Source organism: Protopterus annectens, chromosome 3.part1, assembly GCF_019279795.1.
Source record: "Protopterus annectens isolate FY-2018-M chromosome 3.part1, PAN1.0, whole genome shotgun sequence".
NCBI lineage: Eukaryota > Metazoa > Chordata > Ceratodontiformes > Protopteridae > Protopterus > Protopterus annectens.
The window spans coordinates 32,871,525-32,891,670 of NC_056732.1; the positions used below are offsets into that span (position 1 = coordinate 32,871,525).

Here is a 20,146-nt window from a genome sequence, read left to right on the forward strand (position 1 = left end):
TAGGTGTGAGCAAGAAGGAAAGACGGTCTCTGCCATGGGAGTGCATTTTACTGTCCCTTCCAGACCATACCCCAAGGGTCAAAAGGGTGGTAAAATGTGGTTCAAGAAGTCCCAGAGGGTCTTTCCTGACACACAGGGTAAATTCTCCTTCAGAGGCAGAGGAGGAGGAAATGGCAGACCTTGCCCTAGAGGCAGGGGCGGTCCGCAATACCAACAAGGCCGTGATTCCTTTTGAGGATGGCCTTATCAGCACTCCTGATGTGGAACCTGACTGCGCTTCTTTGGGGCCGGTCAGGAGTCACATTTCTTTGTACCAAAAAGCCTGGCTAAATATCACCCAAGACAAGTGGGTACAAAGAGTTGTTACCAGAGGCTATATCATACCCTTTTCCCCATCACCGTTTGTTCCCAAAGGGATCCCAGATGTACCACCCAATCACAGGGATCAGGCAACTGTGGAGATCAACAAGTTGCTCTTAAAAAGAGTTATCCAGCCCGTCGCAGCAGATCAGATAGGATCTGGAACTTACTCAAGGTTCTTTTTAGTTCCAAAATGAACCAGAGATTGGAGGCCAATATTGGACCTCAGCAGATTGAACGAATCAGTGAAGAAGGACAAGTTTCAGATGGTATCCTGTTGTTAGAGAAAGACTTTTGGATGCGCTCTCTGGATCTTCAGGATGCCTACTACCACATAAAAATGGACAAGGCATCCAGAAGCCATCTACGCTTCTGGCTGGGGGCCGGTCACTCAGTTTCGTGCTCTGCTCTTTGGTCTCACCACAGCCCCCAGGGTGTTCACCAAATGCATGGCAGTAGTGACAGCTCATCTGAGATGTCAGGGATTCCAGGTGTTTCCGTATCTGGACGACTGGCTCCTGACCGCCCCCACCAGGCATCTACTCCTCCAAAACTGTGATGCCATGATTCAACTTTGCTAGGGATCTCCATAAATTGGAAAAAAATCTGCATTATTGCCTTCTCAATCTGTGATTTTTATAGGCGCAGAGGTAGATACAGTGAACATGGCAGCTCATCTCTCTGCCGAAAGGGCACAGAACTTAATCTCCCAAGTTCAACGTTTTCTTCCATTGTGAAAAGTCGAAGCAAAGTGGGTTCTTCAGCTCCTCGGGACTATGGCTTCCACAATTCTATTAGTACCATTAGCCAGGTTGCACATGAGAATTCTCCAGTGGCTTCTGTCTTCCCAATGGTCCTTCCAACATCTCCCACTGAGTCTTCCTATCCTGCTGATGGAATCATGCAAGAAGGACCTTCGTTGGTGGATAGCTCCCAATCAACTGATCACGGGTGCCCCCTTTGTTCCGGCCCAACCCGTTGCCACTGTGACCATGGATGCCTCCCAGATCGGGTTGGGGGGGTATTATCTCGGCAGGACTGTCCAAGGCACATGGCAAAAACATGAGGCTCATCTGCATATCAATGTTCTGGAGATGAGGGCTGTGCTTCTGGCGTTGCAAGCATTTCAAGACCTTCTTCCTCTTGGGACAATTGCTATACAATCAGACAACATGTCAGTGGTTTGGTATATCAACAAACAGGGCAGTACCAGATCTTACCCACTCCGTCTAGAGGCCATGCGAGTTTGGGAATGGGCGATTTCTTCCCAGCGTTTTCTGGTTGCAACGCACATTCCAGGGATGACCAAGGTGATAGCCGACAAGCTCAGCCGGGCAATCCTAATGCCTCACAAGTAGTCTCTGAAACGGGAAACAGTGGATCAGATTTTCCAGAAATGGGGACAGCCTTGCTGCGACCTTTTTGCCAACTCAGTCAATACCAAATGCAGCAGCTATTTTTCCCCCTCATTCCCCCTCTGGGGGAGACTCCCAGAGATGCTCTGGCTCACAATTGACCCATGGGACTTCTGTATGCCTTTCCTCCAATCTCTCTCATTTCCAAAGTGATTCAGAAAGCCAGTTGGCTGGGAAGCAAGTTGATCCTCATTGCTCCTTACTGGGCTTGTCAGGTCTGGTTCCCCTTCCTCGAACGTCTCCTCCTGGACAATCCTTGGATTCTGGACCCAGCTCCAGATCTATTGACTCTCATGTCGGGTTTGCTACACCCCTCAAGCCACACCCTCAAATTGACAGCGTGGCTGCTCCAGGTCCATCCCTAGTCAGACTTCATGATGTATCATCCTCAGTATTTCATATTCTTATGTCCTCCCATAAACCTTCAACTAGGAGGCTTTATGGCAGTAAATGGAAAAGACTTTCTATTTGGGCACAGAGAATGAATGTAGATCCCTACACTGCTTCTGTCCCTGTGATTCTGGATTTTCTTTCTGAGCTTTTTCAGCAAGGATCTGCCGCTACCACTATTAGAGTCCAATTGGCGGCGATTTCTCATTTTCACTTAGGTTTTCCAGATACCAATTTAATGTCTCATAAGCTATGCAAGACCTTTTTGATAGGGGCCACTCTATTGAGACTACCTCTGAACCAGTGGCTTCTTGGGATTTAAATTTTGTGTTGTCCAAATTGATGCCTCCACCCTTTGAACCTTCCCACTCATCTTCTCCAAAAGTTTTGTCTTAGAAGACCTTGTTTTTGGTAGCTATCACATCAGCTAGACGGGTATTGGAGCTTCAGGCTTTGTCTATTAAGCCACCATATTTGATTCTTCACAAAGACAAGGTGTCATTGCGTACTAATCCCTCCTTTGTCCCCAAAGTTTGTTCTAATGCTACCTTAAACCAATCAAAAGAACTCCCAGTTTTCTTCCCTAACCACTGTAATGCAGCTGAGTGCTGTTTTCCTCAGCTAGACGTTCATAGACAACTACGTTTTTATCTACAGCGGACTAAGGTTTTCAGGAAATCAGATCAATTATCCATTTCCTTTTCTGACTCTAGATTGGGCTTACCAGTTTCTAAAGTGACACTATCTAATTGGATTTCCAGTTGTATAGCCTTTATCTATAGCTCGGAGGGCGAACCTTTACCCTGCAGGATCAAGGCTCATTCTATCAGGTCGCTGTCTACCTCTGCAGCCTTTCAAGCCAGGGTACCACTTGATAATATTTGTGCAACAGCTAAGTGGGCTACCCCTCACACTTTTATTACACATTACAAATTGGATTTGGCATCCAGGGATAGAGCATCCTTTGGCTCCACGGTGCTCAAGAGTATTTTCCAATAAGCCACCCAAGAATAAGGCACTAGGGACACTGTCCCATATGTAAAAATGAAGGTGAGATCGGACTACCTAACATAAATAATTTATGTACTCACCATAGCATTCCATGTTGGTAGTCTATCTCACCCTTCATTTTTACCAACCTGCCCTCCTACCCCCCATCCTGGAAGATCTGAAAGTAATAATTTGGTAGGCCTTGTTTAGAGACCCTTTAGTATTGGTTGTTTTTATGGTTGTTATTCTAGTGAGCAGCAAACAAGATCTGGGGATTGTACTGGTGCACCATGGGATACCTGCTTAGCCACTAGCAAAACAGAAGTCTTCCAGCTTGTAAATCGGCCGAGTCTGAGCTGAGAATCGACTCTGAACCCATATGTAAAAATGAAGGGTGGGATGGACTACCAACATGGAACGTTATGGTGAGTACATAACTTATTTTTTCCTTTTCAGACAAAACTAAAGGCTTGCCTGTTTCTAAGGTTACCCTTTCAAAATAGTTTTCATATTGCATTTCCTTTGCTTACCAGACTGCTGGCAAACAGTTACCCAACAACGTTAAAGGCCACTCTACAAGGGTAGTATCAGCTTCATGTGCCTTTAGATCTAGGCTGCCAATTGATACTATTTGTGAAGCAGCTACTTGGGGCAAGACCACATACCTTTGTCACCCATTACAAATTGGATTTGGCCTCCCAGGACAGGTCATCCTTTGGGTCCACTGTGCTGAAGAGTCTCTTCACTTGAGCCACCCGGGATAAAAGTACTAGGGACGCTGGCCCATCCAGCAAGAATTATGGTGAGATAGAACTACATAACATAAACAAGTTATGTACTTACCATAACGTTCCATGTTTGTAGACTATCTCGCCTACATTCTTGCGTCCCTCCCTCTGTCCCCCTTCCAGTTCCTGGAGGATCTGGTGGGCTATACTTATGCTGTCTGACCTGGTTGTAGTTGTTGCCCACCTGGCATAGATAATGTTACACAATGTTTTGTCTGTATGTACACAGTTATTGATAGTTTCATAACTATTAGGTACTTATTGCTTTCTTGCAAACAAGATCTGGGGAATTTCCATAAGGCACCATGGCAGAGGGGTTAGCCTTGAGCCAGTAAAAGCTCTTGAACTTTAGTATCGGCCGAGTCGGAGCAAATATCGGCTCCGAACCCATCCAGCAATAATGTAGGCGAGATGGACTAAAACATGGAATGTTATGGTAAGTACATAAATTCTTTTTATACATCACAGACCCACTACTGGGTGGTTGGAGTAACGTTTACTGCTTCAGATTATACATTTCAGACCCACTAGAGGGTGGTTGGAGTGACAGTTACTACTTCAGATTATACATCTCAGACCCACTAGTGCGGAGGTTGGAGAGAAGTCACTAGTTCAGGTTATACATCTCAGATCCACTAGTGGGTGGTTGGAGTGACAGTTACTACTTCAGATTATACATCTCAAACCCACTAGAGGGTGGTTGGAGTGACAGTTACTACTTCAGATTATACATCTCAGACCCACTAGTGCGGAGGTTGGAGAGAAGTCACTAGTTCAGGTTATACATCTCAGATCTACTAGTGGGTGGTTGGAGTGACAGTTACTCCTTCAGATTATACATCTCAGACCCACTAGTGTGGAGGTTGGAGTGATGTTTACTACCTCAGATTATTCATCTCAGATCCACTAGTGCAGAGGTTGGAGTGAAGTCACTAGTTCAGGTTATATATCTCAGACCCACTAGTAGGTGGTTGGAATAATGTTTACTGCTTCAGATTATACATCTCAGACCCACTAGAGGGTGGTTGGAGTGACTGTTACTACTTCAGATTTATACATCTCAGACCCACTAGTGCAGAGGTTGGAGTGACAGTTGCTACTTCAGATTATACATCTCAGACCCACTAATGAGGAGGTTGGAGTAATGATTACTACTTCAGACTATACATGTAAAACCCACTAGTGCAGAGGTCAGAGTGTTGGTTACTACTTCAGATTATACATCTCAGATCCACTAGTGGGAGGTTAGAGTGATGGTCCCTACTTCAGATTATACATCTCAGACTCACTAGTGTGGAGGTTGGAGTGATGATTACTACTTCAGATTATACACATCAGACCCACTAGTGTGGAGGTTGGAATGGTGGTTAATACTTCAGTTTCCGTTGGATGAGGAAAGGATCTGGGCTGATGCTGCTGGTAGGGGGGTACTATTTCAGTGGCCCTGGGTACCTGTTCTTAGCCAACATAGAGATGGATGTTACCACAGCAGGGGCTCCAAGCCATAGCAGAGATGAGAGCTGCTGAATGCGTGAAGTAGACAGCCTCAGAATATTTGCATTACTGTGCATCACTATGATTTCTTGGAAGGAACCATAATTGCTGACTAAGCTAAGTGATAGCCCCTCTCCTCTGCAGGACACCTGTTTTGCTTTTGAATATAACTACAACTATACACATACACACATTTATGCTCAGACAGAAACACACACACACACACACACACACACACACACACACACACACACACACACACACATGCATTCACCTTTTTCTAGTGATTTTTTTTTTTTTTTGCCCTTGTACCTGTTGACCATCATGCATCATTTAATCACCTATTTGTTCTACATGGCACATTAGGAGTTAGGATTAAAGTCATTTGGTGAATAGAACATTATCCTGTTAAAAATAAAGGCTGGATCCTTTTGTTCTGTGCACTTCTCTGACTCTTATGGATGCCTTAATCTTCCATCTGATTGAGCTGAGATCACACTGGCATGTCCATGGCTCCATACAGATGGCATCCGATGTACAGATCATAGTTTGGGGTTGTCCCTAATGTATTTTGATGCATTCTCTCAGGGCATTGCTACTACTTGGAGAAATTTGGCCTGGGCATCAGGGGGTGCCATATTGTACAGCAGCAAGAAAGAGGCCTGGCATAAACAGCAACATTACGGAGAGTTTGTAGGTGGAAAATGAGTATTTGGAGGAAAAACGTGTCTAATATGGAGTATCAGAATGCAGATAACGTTTCCTGCCTGACAAATGATAAAAATGAGCAAAGTTTTGCTGTCTCATTGGAGAATAATGTGAGTGTGCCAGTTGGATTGTTGCAGATAACAGAACTGGAGTCAGGAGGGTATGCAAAGGATGTTCTGTTGAAAATAATTAAGCAAGATGATCCAGGTGACTGTTGTGCTGTTTCACTGGCTGAAATAGCAGATGACGTTTTCAGAAGTGCACAGAATGGTAATATGGAGGAAAGAACCAGGTGATGGGACAGAGACTGCAGCAGTTAACACATATGCAGCAGTGACTGAAAGTGAAAGCACGAAGTAGTGAGAAATGGAAGTGTCTTGTTTTATGACAGCGGAGACTGCAGCAGGAAAAGTTATGCAGTAAAATGACAACAGCAAAAGAAGGAGAGCAGCAAAAACTGTAAGTAAAACATCTTTTAAAAGATGAGGTCAACCATCACAATTCTTCTTCTTCTTTCGGCTTTTCCTGGTTAGGGGTCGCCACAACAGATCACCTGTCCGCTCATGATTGGCAGTGGAGTTTTACAGTGTTGAGTTGCCAGCCCGGTGCCCAACCTTCCACAGAAGGCACACATGCATGTGCTCACACCTAAGGTCAATGTAGAGTGTCCAATCCACCTACAGCATGTCTTTGGGATGTGGGAGGAAACCAGAGCACCCGGAGCAAACCCACGCGACCACAGGGAGGACATGCAGACTCCACACAGAAGGCACCCCAGCCAAGGATCAAACCGGAGAACCTCTTGCTGTGAGGCAAAGGTCAACCATGACAATAAGAACAAAAATAGTAGTGTAGTAGACACATATTATACGTGTCCAGAGATTTAAAGCTCAAGAAATTCAGTCTTTCAGAAATATATTGACTGAGACATTTTATGATTTATCCTTTGAAACTGAGGGACTTATAATAAAATTTAAAACTGTAACAAAAAGAAGGGCATTTATCAATGGAACAATTATTTGTTTTCTCATAATAACTTAAGTGTTATAAAATGTTACTTTGCAGTTTGGAACTGACAAACTAGAAGAAGATCTTAAAATGCACTTTAATTCATGACTATGAGAAGTTACAATGGAACTAGTGTGGGAAGAAAGGACATACAGCAAGAAGGCATGCGCCTGGATGCGGGTTGTACAGAAAATGGACACTTGTGGAAAGATTGCCAAGAGCAAACGGTATATAATGAAAAACAAGGGGAAAGGGAAGAAAATATATGCGAGGAAGGATGACAGGCTAAGGAAGAAGAGGTACTAGGTAAAGAAAAAGAAACTATAGAGGAACAAATACGGAGAGGAAAAGGAGGAGGGAATTGGCATGGAGGAAGGGAGGTCAGCAGAAGGGACTGCCAAGAAGAATGTTTTTGAAGTTCTAGCCATTGACAATTCCAATTCTGACGGTCAGGGAATGTTTGTATGTAACCCCAGGAAAATATTCAAGAGAAAAGTAAAAATAAGAAAACAAAAAATTAAAAATATTTTGCCCAAACTTAACAAAGTATATTTCCTTGGAATAACATTTGGGAAAATTATGTAGTTATGATGCAGTAGAAAGGACTGACAAAATAAATGAAAGAAAAATATCTTCTGTGGAGTATTTCTAGAAAAAGTAATATCTGGTGAATTCGGTATTAATTGGATATAGCATATATGCCAAATGTTTATATGGTGCCAGTAAAATATGAAAAGAAAATTTTGCAGTTGGTGTTTTCTTTCATATGGGTTTCAAGATTAAATCCAGTGGAAACGGGGATGTTGTATAGCAGTGAAGATCAACGGGATTGAGGTTACGAAATGCAGTTGTTTATTCTGCTCCTTTAAACTTGTATAGAGTATTAAAGTGGAAATGGATGAGAATTTAATAGTGAGAATGTTTATATATGAATGCAAACATTTTGAGATGTGATGAAAAGAGGAAAAAGAATGTGTGAATGAAAAACGTAACAAATATCAAGAAAAATACTATCATGGAAAATCACAAAGATAAAGGATAAAGGATAATAATGCGACGAACAGTATAAGGATGTAAATTCCATGTGAAAATTTATCCCAAAAAGTAAATAAAGCCATTAAAATAAGGAAAAAGTGGTGTACCAAGATAGTGGGGTGTCAGGATTTTCTATGGAGACTGGTAATAGGTAAGTTATCAGTAAAGGGGAACGTGTCGTATAATACAGAAGTTGAAAGAGTGTGTTTATTTTACGGGAAGGAGAAACAACAGAGCATGTGTTTTGTTTTGTTTGTTTGTTTTTTGAAATTTGAAAGAGTGGTGAAACTTTGAAGAAAATTTTTGAAAATGTTAATGAAATAAAAAATATAGATATGAATATGATTATGTATGGATGTTCTAAGAATAAGAAGAAGGTTTATGTGAAAACGGTAGATAAGAATTTATTTTATGTAATATGGGTTATTTGTATTTATACAGTGACTGGCCATTAATATTCAAAAATGGGCACACTGATTGGCCAGCGCAACTAGCGTGCCCGTTGTAAATCCGAAAGTATACTAACAGAAAAAGATCCGGTCACCCGGAGTTTCTCCCGTTAGTATATCTCATCAGTTTTTTTTACTTTTCCTTCTTCTTTTGGAACAAAAAAATATACTGGAAGACATGAAGCAAACGAGGGAGATGGCACAGACAAAATAAAAGCATAATCAGATAATGTTTTTTAAGTTTTGCAGAACATGCCTGATTGTCCTTTTATTTTGTCTGTCCCAACTCTCTCTCTCTCCAATGTAAAACGTTTCCCAGTTTCCTTTTTATATTCAGTAAAAAAAAAAAAAGAAGAAGCAACAGAGATCTTCCTTTCTCCATTGCGACCTTTGCACAGCACTGATGTACTGCATAAGCATGGGAAAACAAGTCCCATACACATGCACAGTGCATCAGAAAAGCCCCAGGATACCTTCAAAACACTGAAGGTCAGCATGGACGCATTACACAAAGACATTATTTAAGAAAAATTAGTCTTTATTTCTTAAGTAATGTTATTGTATAATAGCAATAACCCATGGCTGGGTGTGGGCATTGCTGGATTTACCCACGGTTGGCTTTGTACTACACCAACTGTGGGTAAATCCAGTATTACCCACACCCAACAATTTTCTGCTGCTCTTCTTCTGTGGTTGGTCTAATATAAGATTAGTGCTTAACAAAACCTTGTTACGCTCATTTCTGACATCAGTATCAGAGCATAATTGTAGAACTCCATGCACTGCATAGCCATTAAATGAGAACATTCTTTGTTTATATCAATCAATTTTATATAATAAAGTTGTGAATTAAAGAAAAAAAACATTATTTCCTGCTAAAGAATGGCCAGTGAGAATGGCTTTTTCTGGAACATGCAAGAGTATAGGAACGGACTAATAATATATATGTGTTCAGTGTTAGGAATGACTAATTATTTGAATAATAGATGGAAGAATGAATCAAACTTTTGGTTTGGGAAAGTGCACAAAGGTGTCGTTATGGAAAGTATTTGTAAAATTAACACAAGCTGTTTACAGCAATCTCTGTCAATTTATCATACTTTTAGACTGAGTCATTAGCATGTTTTTTATTTAAGCAGCTGCAAAATCCAAAAAGGAAATCCTGGAAGGCAAGAAAACTGAGGAACTACAAGGAAAGATGAAATATATGAGTGACAAGAAAAGAATAATTTGATTAGGGACATCAATACAAGTTTAAATTTTCTCCTGGTCTCCTAATTCTACTCATGCAGTTTGTTACTTTGTAAAACAATGTAGTCAGTTTATTATACTCATGCTGTTTGTTACATTGTAAAACAATGTGGTCGGTTTATACTCATGCTGTTTGTTACATTGTAAAACAATGTGGTCGGTTTATACTCATGCTGTTTGTTACATTGTAAATCAATGTGGTCAGTTTATACTCATGCTCTTTGTTACATTGTAAAACAATGTGGTTGCCTTATACTCATGATGTTTGTTACTTTGTGAAAAAATGTGGTCAGTTTATACTCATGCTGTTTGTTACTTTGTGAAACAATGTGGTCGGTTTATACTCATGCTGTTTATTACTTTGTGAAACAATATGGTTGGTTTATACTCCTGTTGTTTGTTACATTGTAAAACAATGTGGTCGGTTTATACTCATGCTGTTTGTTACATTGTAAAACAATGTGGTCGGTTTATACTCATGCTGTTTGTTACATTGTAAAACAATGTGGTCGGTTTATACTCATGCTGTTTGTTACATTGTAAATCAATGTGGTCAGTTTATACTCATGCTCTTTGTTACATTGTAAAACAATGTGGTTGCCTTATACTCATGATGTTTGTTACTTTGTGAAAAAATGTGGTCAGTTTATACTCATGCTGTTTGTTACATTGTAAAACAATGTGGTTGGTTTATACTCATGTTGGTTGTTACTTTGTGAAACAATGTGGTCAGTTTATACTCATGCTGTTTGTTACATTGTGAAACAATGTGGTCAGCTTATACTCATGCTGTTTGTTACATTGTAAAACAATGTGGTCGGTTTATACTCATGCTGTTTATTACTTTGTGAAACAGTGTGGTTGGTTTATACTCATGCTGTTTGTTACTTTGTGAAAAATGTGGTCAGTTTATACTCATGCTGTTTGTTACTTTGTGAAACAATGTGGTTGGTTTATACTCCTGCTATTTGTTACTTTGTGAGACAATGTGGTTGGTTTATACCCATGCTGTTTGTTACATTGTAAAACAATTTGGTTGGTTTATACTCATGCTGTTTGTTACATTGTAAAACAGTGTGGTCGGTTTATACTCATGCAGTTTGTTACATTGTAAAACAATGTGGTTGGTTTATACTCATGCTGGTTGTTACTTTTTGAAACAATGTGGTCAGTTTATACTCATTCTGTTTGTTGCATTGTAAAACAAAGTGTTCGGTCTACCCTCATGCTGTTTGTTACATTGTAAAACAATGTAGTTGGTTTATACTGATGCTGTTTGTTACATTGTAAAACAATGTGGTTGGTTTATACTCATGCTGTTTGTTACTTTGTGAAACAATGTAGTCAGTTTATACTCATGCTGTTTGTTACATTGCAAAACAATGTGGTCGGTTTATACTCATGCTGTTAGTTACTTTGTGAAACAGTGTGGTTGGTTTATACTCATGCTGTTTGTTACTTTGTGAATCAGTGTGGTTGGTTTATACTCATGCTGTTTTGTTACTTTGTGAAACAATGTGGTCGGTTTATACTCATGCTGTTTGTTACATTTTAAAACTATGTGGTCGGTTTATTCTCATGATGTTTGTTACTTTGTGAAAAATGTGTTCAGTTTATACTCATGCTGTTTGTTACATTGTAAAACAATGTGGTTGGTTTATACTCATGCTGGTTGTTACTTTGTGAAACAATGTGGTCAGTTTATACTCATGCTGTTTGTTACTTTGTGAAACAATGTGGTTGGTTTATACTCCTGCTATTTGTTACTTTGTGAGACAATGTGGTTGGTTTATACCCATGTTGTTTGTTACATTGTAAAACAATGTGGTTGGTTTATACTCATGCTGTTTGTTACATTGCAAAACAGTGTGGTCGGTTTATACTCATGCTGTTTGTTACATTGTAAAACAATGTGGTTGGTTTATACTCATGCTGGTTGTTACTTTGTGAAACAATGTGGTCAGTTTATACTCATTCTGTTTGTTACATTGTAAAACAAAGTATTTGGTCTATACTCATGCTGTTTGTTACATTGTAAAACAATGTGGTTGGTTTATACTGATGCTGTTTGTTACATTGTAAAACAATGTGGTTGGTTTATACTCATGCAGTTTGTTACTTTGTGAAACAATGTAGTCAGTTTATTATACTCATGCTGTTTGTTACATTGTAAAACAATGTGGTCGGTTTATACTCATGCTGTTTGTTACTTTGTGAAACAGTGTGGTTTGTTTATACTCATGCCATTTGTTACTTTGTGAAACAATGTGGTCAGTTTATACTCATGCTGTTTGTTACATTTTAAAACAATGTGGTCAGTTTATTCTCATGCTGTTTTTTACTTTGTGAAAAAATGTGGTCAGTTTATACTCATGCTGGTTTTACATTGTAAAACAATGCGGTTGGTTTATACTCATGCTGGTTGTTACTTTGTGAAACAATGTGGTCAGTTTATACTCATGCTGTTTGTTACTTTGTGAAACAATGTAGTTGGTTTATACTCCTGCTATTTGTTACTTTGTGAGACAATGTGGTTGGTTTATACTCATGCTGTTTGTTACATTGTAAAACGATGTGGTTGATTTATACTCATGCTGTTTTTTACATTGTAAAACAGTGTGGTCGGTTTATACTCATGCTGCTTGTTACATTGTAAAACAATGTGGTTGGTTTATACTCATGCTGTTTTTTATATTGTAAAATAATGTGGTTGGTTTATACTCATGCTGTTTGTTACTTTTTGAAACAATGTGGTCAGTTTATACTTATGCTGTGTGTTACTTTGTAAAACTATGTGGTCGGTTTATACTCATGCTGTTTGTTACTTTGTGAAACAATGTGGTTGTTTATACTCCTGCTGTTTGTTTAAAACAAGTGGCAGACAGAATTCTTCCATAAGTAGGGTGAGTCATGGCAACAGTAAAAATATAATTTTATCTGGAAAATAGAAAGAGGCGGCATTAAGTGCTAAGAACAACAAAAAGGCTAATGTTCTTTCCTCTCTTTTGTGAAGCAAAAACCAAAACCAAAAAATACTTTGTCTAATGCATTATCATGTTTTTTTTACCTGCACATATTTTTTATGTACAGCTAAATTTTTGAGCATTTATCATCTCAAATGTAATGCTTGTGAAAATAGGATAAAGATGATTATCAGAAAATGAATAAATAAATGAATGAATGAATGAATGAATGTTCTTATTATCAGGTCATTTTTGAACATATGGAAAATCTACCATAACCAGCTAGTAGCAGAGCATGTTTTCTCTTTAAATCAATTGCAGCCTAAACTGAGAATGGTCTAGACAGTGTGCTACAAAGAATATTAACATTTATGGAAATGTAAAAAAAATAATAATAAATGGTGCAGGAAAGGTATAAACAATAGAACTTATGAAAATTGCAGAAACAAAATATAGAAATATAAGACATTCCATGAAAACAAATAAAAGCTGTAAAGGATTATTAAAACTGTTTATAAGAAAAGACAATTGCCATGTTTGAAATGAAAACAGGTGGAAAATCCAAGGAGACTTTACTTGTAGAGTAATTTGCCAGATGCATGAATGTGTTTACTGCTAGTATGCTGTTATTGGGTGAAAAAAAAAAACATTTTCCTGTCTTATTTTTTAAAAGAGCCTTGTGAATTTTAGCTTCCACATAAGATATCAAGAACTCGTCAGATGTGCCTTTAGAACAACATTTCTGAATGATGGTAAATATTGAGTGATGAGACTGAATCTCCACCCTAACTCTTCTTGTATTTGAGGCAAATATGAAGCATGTCAAGTCACTTGAATTAATTGTTTATGAATGGTTAACCCGGACTTTACATACAGTTTGACTGAAACGGGAATATATCAGGTTTTGTCATCAATCATTTCAGTGAAGTTCATTTGACCCCTACTGACTGTATGAAGCTTTCAGAAAACAATTGCTTTTTGTGGGGGTTAAACCCCTAATGGAAAGGCAGATGGACTGTACCTGTTCTGGATTATACCACACTGAGAGCTTGAGAAAGCATAAGACAATGTATGATTTCCAGTCTCTGAAAATTCACTGCAGTTATCTCACCTTCATCACATGGATTTGTGGATTGTTTTTTTTTTTTTTTTTTTTAACCAAATAACCAAATTCCAAGAGTGAGAGAGACAGAAAGAGACAGAGACTGATTCGTCAGGGATAATGAACATCAAATAGAAAAAGCAGACCATCATCTGCTCAAACTACAGACTGCAAACTGTGTCTGTGCTATAATAGTCTCATAAACGTGTGCTGTATGCATCATGTGGGAAACTGCAAGACTATTCACAGCTATCTGTTCTTCATTATAACTAATTTACACAAGCGGTATGTACAAAGCTCAGATGCTCGAAGTTTGGATGCATTCAGTCTAACTTCATCCTTATGCATATTTTGATAAAAACTCATAACTGTCTTTTGGCGTCATCATTATCCAAAACAAAATGAATCAAAACTGATGTGCCTCATCAAGGCAGGCTTGAATTTTGGGGTCTATATTATATTATCACATGCTTACAAAAGGAATGATAAATAATCAACCCCATGTAAATGAAAGCTTACAACGTCGAAACCTCAGAACAGCAATTTTTTTCCAAGGGAAAGAAATTGCTGTTCCAAAATAAAAAAAAAAAAAAACTTTAAAACATAACATAATGTGGGGGGCTTCGATCCCCACACACACCCTACTTAAATATATCAACTCTGAGATCACACTACAGTGCCAAAAATGGCAAAGTTACAAAAGCGGCCAAGCGAATTCTTTCCCAGGGGAAGAATTTGCTGAAAAGCCGCCTTGCTATTTTGCCTTTTCGCTCTTTTTGGTTCAATCAAGACGGATTCAACAAACTGCATCTGCGATCTGGTAATAGGAACCCTGCATTTTGATCTATACTTGCGGGACCCTGATCAACATAAGAAAGAAAAAAAATAAAATGTCTATTGTGGCAGAGTTATTATTTGTAATCAGAGAAACTTCATACTCTAGTTGCTCTGATCAGGAACTGCATATTACAGAACTTTCAGCATTTACAGGATGACTTTGCCAATCACACCCCTTCTGCTAATTTTCCAGAAGTGTTCGGCTTGTGCTGCCAGCTAATAAGCTGTAGAGGCCTTGAATATTCTGTGCTGTATGGCAGGTCTTGTAATCTATTAAGTTTCACACATCTGTGGTCATGTGACAGTAGAAGGACAGTCTCCCACTGATGAAGGAATATACAATACCCATGTTTGTGACATAATCAAGGTCTGTTCTGGCAAGAGATATGCAGAAATAAGATGGGAGGAATAAATAACCACACTTTTCCTCACTTCCCCAGAACAAAAAAAAAACTGTGACTGGTTCCAAAGAGCTCCTTTCCACTTAAATCATACGTGCGCTACCCAAACTAACTGAAAGGTGTCTGTATCCAGAGTTTGGAACATCAGCCATATAGAAAGTGATTCCCTGTAAAATATAAGCATGGTTCCTAGCCAAAATGCAACTGCCATCTTACCACATCTCTGTGGAATCTGAGAGAATTATATGACTGTGACTATTGTATCTAACAGAGACCTAACAATTTACCACATGAACAGTCTGTGGGCTACAGCTATCAGCTGCAGTTTTGCTGACATCCTATAAAAACTCTTGATACTGAGGAGTGTAAGAAAATCAACAATGACATAGAAACCATCTAGGTTCATAGGTGTATACTAGGCTAATGACCACCAGGGTCTTTACAAGCTTAGCCATGCAACCCACCCAGTTTTGTCCAGAGTTCCTTCAACACCTATATGGTGATGTATGTTAGTAAGGAGGTGGCTAAGGGTTTTGTGGGGGGTATATTAGCTTGAGATTAATTTGCTTACTGTTGACCTCTGTCCATCAGAGTCATGGCAGACACACTAAGGGTGAAATGATCAAGGTTTAGTTTGAATGGGGTCAGGGATCTGCTTGACATAGACGGGGAGCTTATTTCATAGCATGGGGATCCTTTGAGACATCTATGGGTATCTCCATGTTCTGTTTATGTTGCATGCATAGTTGAGGTCCTTGGATCTAGTGTTTCTGGTGCTGTTTGTGGATGTTGAAGAGATACATCAGAGCTGAATCTGAGGATATCTTATATACCTGGCATAGAATGCCTCTCAGTAGTACAGAAGCAGAGTCTTAAGGCAGTCTGTGTAGGACAGAGTACACATACCCTAGATTCTCCTGGTAAGGAATCTTTGAGGGAGCTCCAGCTGTTGAAGTGCCTGGTTAGGTACATGCCAAAGAGAACATTGTGCTCAATGATGAATCTGTTAAGGGCTGAGTAGACTGGTACTATATCTTCCATGGACATGGATGCCCGTGATTGTGAGCTGGCAATATATGGCTACATGATGGTTTAAGGCTGGATTACTGTCTATATATATTCCCAGATCCCTAACTATCAGGTCAAATCTTAGGAGTGTTTTATCAATGGAGTAGTTAGCTTGGGTGGATGATCTCCCAAACGGCACTATAATGCATTTCATTGTGCTATTTTAATCTGGGCTTTGGCATCAGTCATTTGTTTGTCTTAGACCCTCTTGTAGTATGTTGATGTTGTGGGAGGAATTTATGATAGCTCCCAGTTTCCAGTCATCTGTGAAACCAGTGAGCCCAATGCCTTTGACTATAGCCTTGACTTCTGAGAAGTAGATGCTAAACAGAAGTGGGCCCAACATGGAGCCCTGGGGTACTTCCCTGGTGGCTGGTCTACTGCTGGAGGTAGTCTCACGAATTCTGACTTCTTGGGTCATGTGAATTAGTAATCCAGTGTGTTATGTAGGGGATATATGCATAGTTCATAGTGTTTGTCAACAATAGCTGAATGGTACATTGTATCAAGTGCCTTGGCTAAGTCAAGGTAGGTAGTATGCACCATTTTCCCCTCATCCATAACCTTGGTAGCCCTCTCAAAGCAGTCTGGCAGGCTGAGTTAGCAAGACCTTCCCTTGACAAAGTCAAACTGGGATGGGCCCGGTGTCTATAGGTTGACAATGTCTTTGTTAATCATTTCCATGAGAATTTATTCCATGGATTTGCATATTAGATTTATCACACTGATGCATCTGTAGCTCCAGGGGTCAGTTGATGGTCCACCCTTATAAAAAAGTATGACTGTGGTGGCCCTCCATTAATTTGGTGCATAAGCTGTTTTAAGACTGTGCTGGAAAAGTTCCCCAAGTGATCCTACTAGCTCATGTTTTAGGCAATTTAGGAGGTATCCAGGGACATTGTCAGGGCTCACTGAAGCAGCGTTTTGGCCCTTTAGTGAGCAACATCAAACACATACACCCGCACGTATGGATGTGCATGGACCAAAACCAACCCAGGCAATAAATAAAACTCAAAAAGGTCCAGCACAATGGGTGAAAAACTTTAAACTATTTAAGTAGCTTGAAAAGCCACAGTGGTACAGCGGTAGCATTGTTGCCTCACAGCAAGAGGTTCTCCTGTTTGATTCTCCACTGGAGTGCCTTCTGTGTGGAGTCTGCATGTCCTCCCCATGGTCGAGTGGCCTACGAAAGACATGCATGATTGGGCATGCCTTCGCTGAAGGTTGGGTGTCGGGCTGGCAACTCGGCACCATAAAAATCAGCTGCCAATCAATGTGGCGACCCTTAACTGGGAAAAGCTGAAAAGACAAACAAACATTTAAGTAGCTTGAAAAAACAAAAAGCAGACCGGTTTCGGCAACAGCCTTCCACAGTGCATTAACACAAATGAAAATACCTAGTCCTTAAATACATGACATCATTAGCATTCACAAAAATTATTGGTTAGATATACCATTATGACAATTCATTCAGACCAGATTTAAACAAACCCCCTAGCCTGATAATCCAACCTGATTCCTTATTGTTTAGTATGGTTTGCCAGCCAACTTTAGAAAAATTAGAACCCTGGACCCTATCAATAACAGTAAATGTAAATCTGGCTGTTTTGTAGGCCAAGGTGTGCTTAAACAAAGCATTGGTGGCTCTTCTGTTTGGATATCCGAAGCCAAAGTGTTCTAGACGTTTTGTCCAACATAAAATGCCGAACAGGAAGAGGTAGCCAAATAGACAATCCATTCACTACTACAATTTCCAAAACATAAAATGTCGTAGACCTTGGGGGTATTAGAGCTGGTGAAAGTTTTAGTTTTAAATATGTGGGGACATGCGGAACAATGTCCACAAGGAACACATCCCTTAACCCTGTTTCCAAATATAGTAGCCTGTTGAAGTGTGGGCAGAACCTTATGTTTATAATGACTGAAATGGGAACCTAAAGTGGGCCCCCTGCAAAAAGAAAATGAACAAGTGGAAGAAAGAATATTAAGCTTGTCATTGGCCTTTAAGATATCCCAGTGTTGATTGATAGCCTGCTTAAACGTCTGAAAATTCCTGCCAAAGGTGGTTACTAATTATATGGGCTGTTCTCCATCCCTGTCGACATCAGACTTTTTATACTGTAGTAGATCTACTCTAGATTTTTGTCTAACCTGATTCCTAGCCTGACTGATGTTTTCTTTATATTCCCTCTGGATAAATCGGTTATGCAGATCTTGTTCAATCCGGGCATAAGTATCCTGTGTAGAACAAATGCGACACATTCTCAAAAATTGTGACTTGGTATATTGTGGATGATGTGGAGGGGAGTGATGTCTACCAGCATGTAGTAATGTATTGTGCTGAGGATATTTTCGAATGACCTCAGTTTTTAGGGTATGATCAAGATTCCTAATAACCATCACATCTAAAAAAAATTGATGGTGTCTTTATTAGTATTCAAAGTAAATTGTATACCCCATTTGTTTTGGTTAAGGTATTCAACAAATTCTTGTAGAAAAAACAAGTCCCCCCTCCATACCATCCAACAATCATTCAGGTAGCACTGCCAGATGTCAATTTCTCCAAAAAATAAATTATGTGAATCATTATAAATAAGCTGATGTTCAGTATAGCTCATGAACAGATCTGCATAAAAGGGGCAAAAGATGCCCCCATACCCTTAACTTGCTAAAAGCATTTACCAAAAAAGTGAAACACATTTTTGGTCAATACGTGTTTAGTTAAGCTTACCAAAAACGTTTTGAATCCAGGGGGATAAATATTAGCCTGATCCAACCAAAACTGCAATGCCTCAAGCCCAGCCCAGTGTGGAATGCTAGTATATAATGAGGACACATCCAAAGTGCACATTAGCCATTCAGGCTCTAATTGCATGTTCTCAATGATTTGTAAAAAATTTGTAGTGTCCTGAATTCTAGCATGAACAAGGGGCAACAAGGGCTGTAAATATTTCATCAGATAGGCCGACAGGTTTAGTCAATGATCCACATCCAGAGACTATAGGTCTACCTGGGGGACTGGACAAATTCTTGTGAATTTTGGGTAGGAGATACAGATATTGAGATTGAGGGTCAGAAACTGTTAGGTGATAGACAGTTTTTTTTATTAATAATGCCCTCCTCCAAAGCCAAATTAAAAAAATATCAATTTCTTTTTTGAACTGTAGTGTGGGATCTAATGGCATACCCATATAGAATTGTCCATCCCCCCAACTGTCTCTCCCCTTCCGCCAAATGTTTATCCCAGTCCATAATTACTATTGCCCCTCCCTTGTCTGCTGGTAATATAATTAGATCTTGTCGAGCCATCAACTGGTGCATTGCTTGTTGTTCTGACTTCATTAGATTATAATTAATGTTTGGCATAAGGGATTTGTTAAAGTGTAAGTCTTTTAACACACAATCTTTGAAAATGCCCACATATTTATCCACTGGTGGATCAAAATTGCTTCTGTTGTACTGAAAATCAGTAGATCTTTGGGTGTTCTCATTGTCCCAAAAAAAAAAAACAGTCTTAAATTCAATAGTCAACAGAAATTCAAAACATCATTAACCAATGAATTTTCATAAACAAAAAAAAAAACAGGCACGAAATTTAAACCTCTTTTGAGTAGCTTTATTTCACTTTCTGAAAGAACATAGCTGAAAATGCTGTGCACATTATTCTCTACACTTAATGAGGTATTATTAGGTCCAACAACTGTTGTAGGTTGTTTATTTGCCCTATGCTTCCTCCCACCCCTGCATCTGCCCCCCCTAAAGGGTCATTGCTAGGGCGTCTTTTAGCAATGGGAGACTCAGAAAGAGGGGTGAAATCAATGTCGGTGGCTGAAGAAGACTCATCCCCTGAAGTGCCACTGGGTCTGTTGTGGCCCTTTTTTAATACT

At 39.5% G+C, this 20,146-nt stretch overlaps 1 protein-coding gene across 8 annotated transcripts in view; it reads left to right on the forward strand.

Annotated features, from left to right (window-relative positions):
- PTPRM (protein tyrosine phosphatase receptor type M) overlaps nt 1-20,146 on the forward strand; it is a 4,358,319-nt gene that overhangs the window by 2,742,526 nt on the left and 1,595,647 nt on the right. The window lies entirely within an intron of this gene.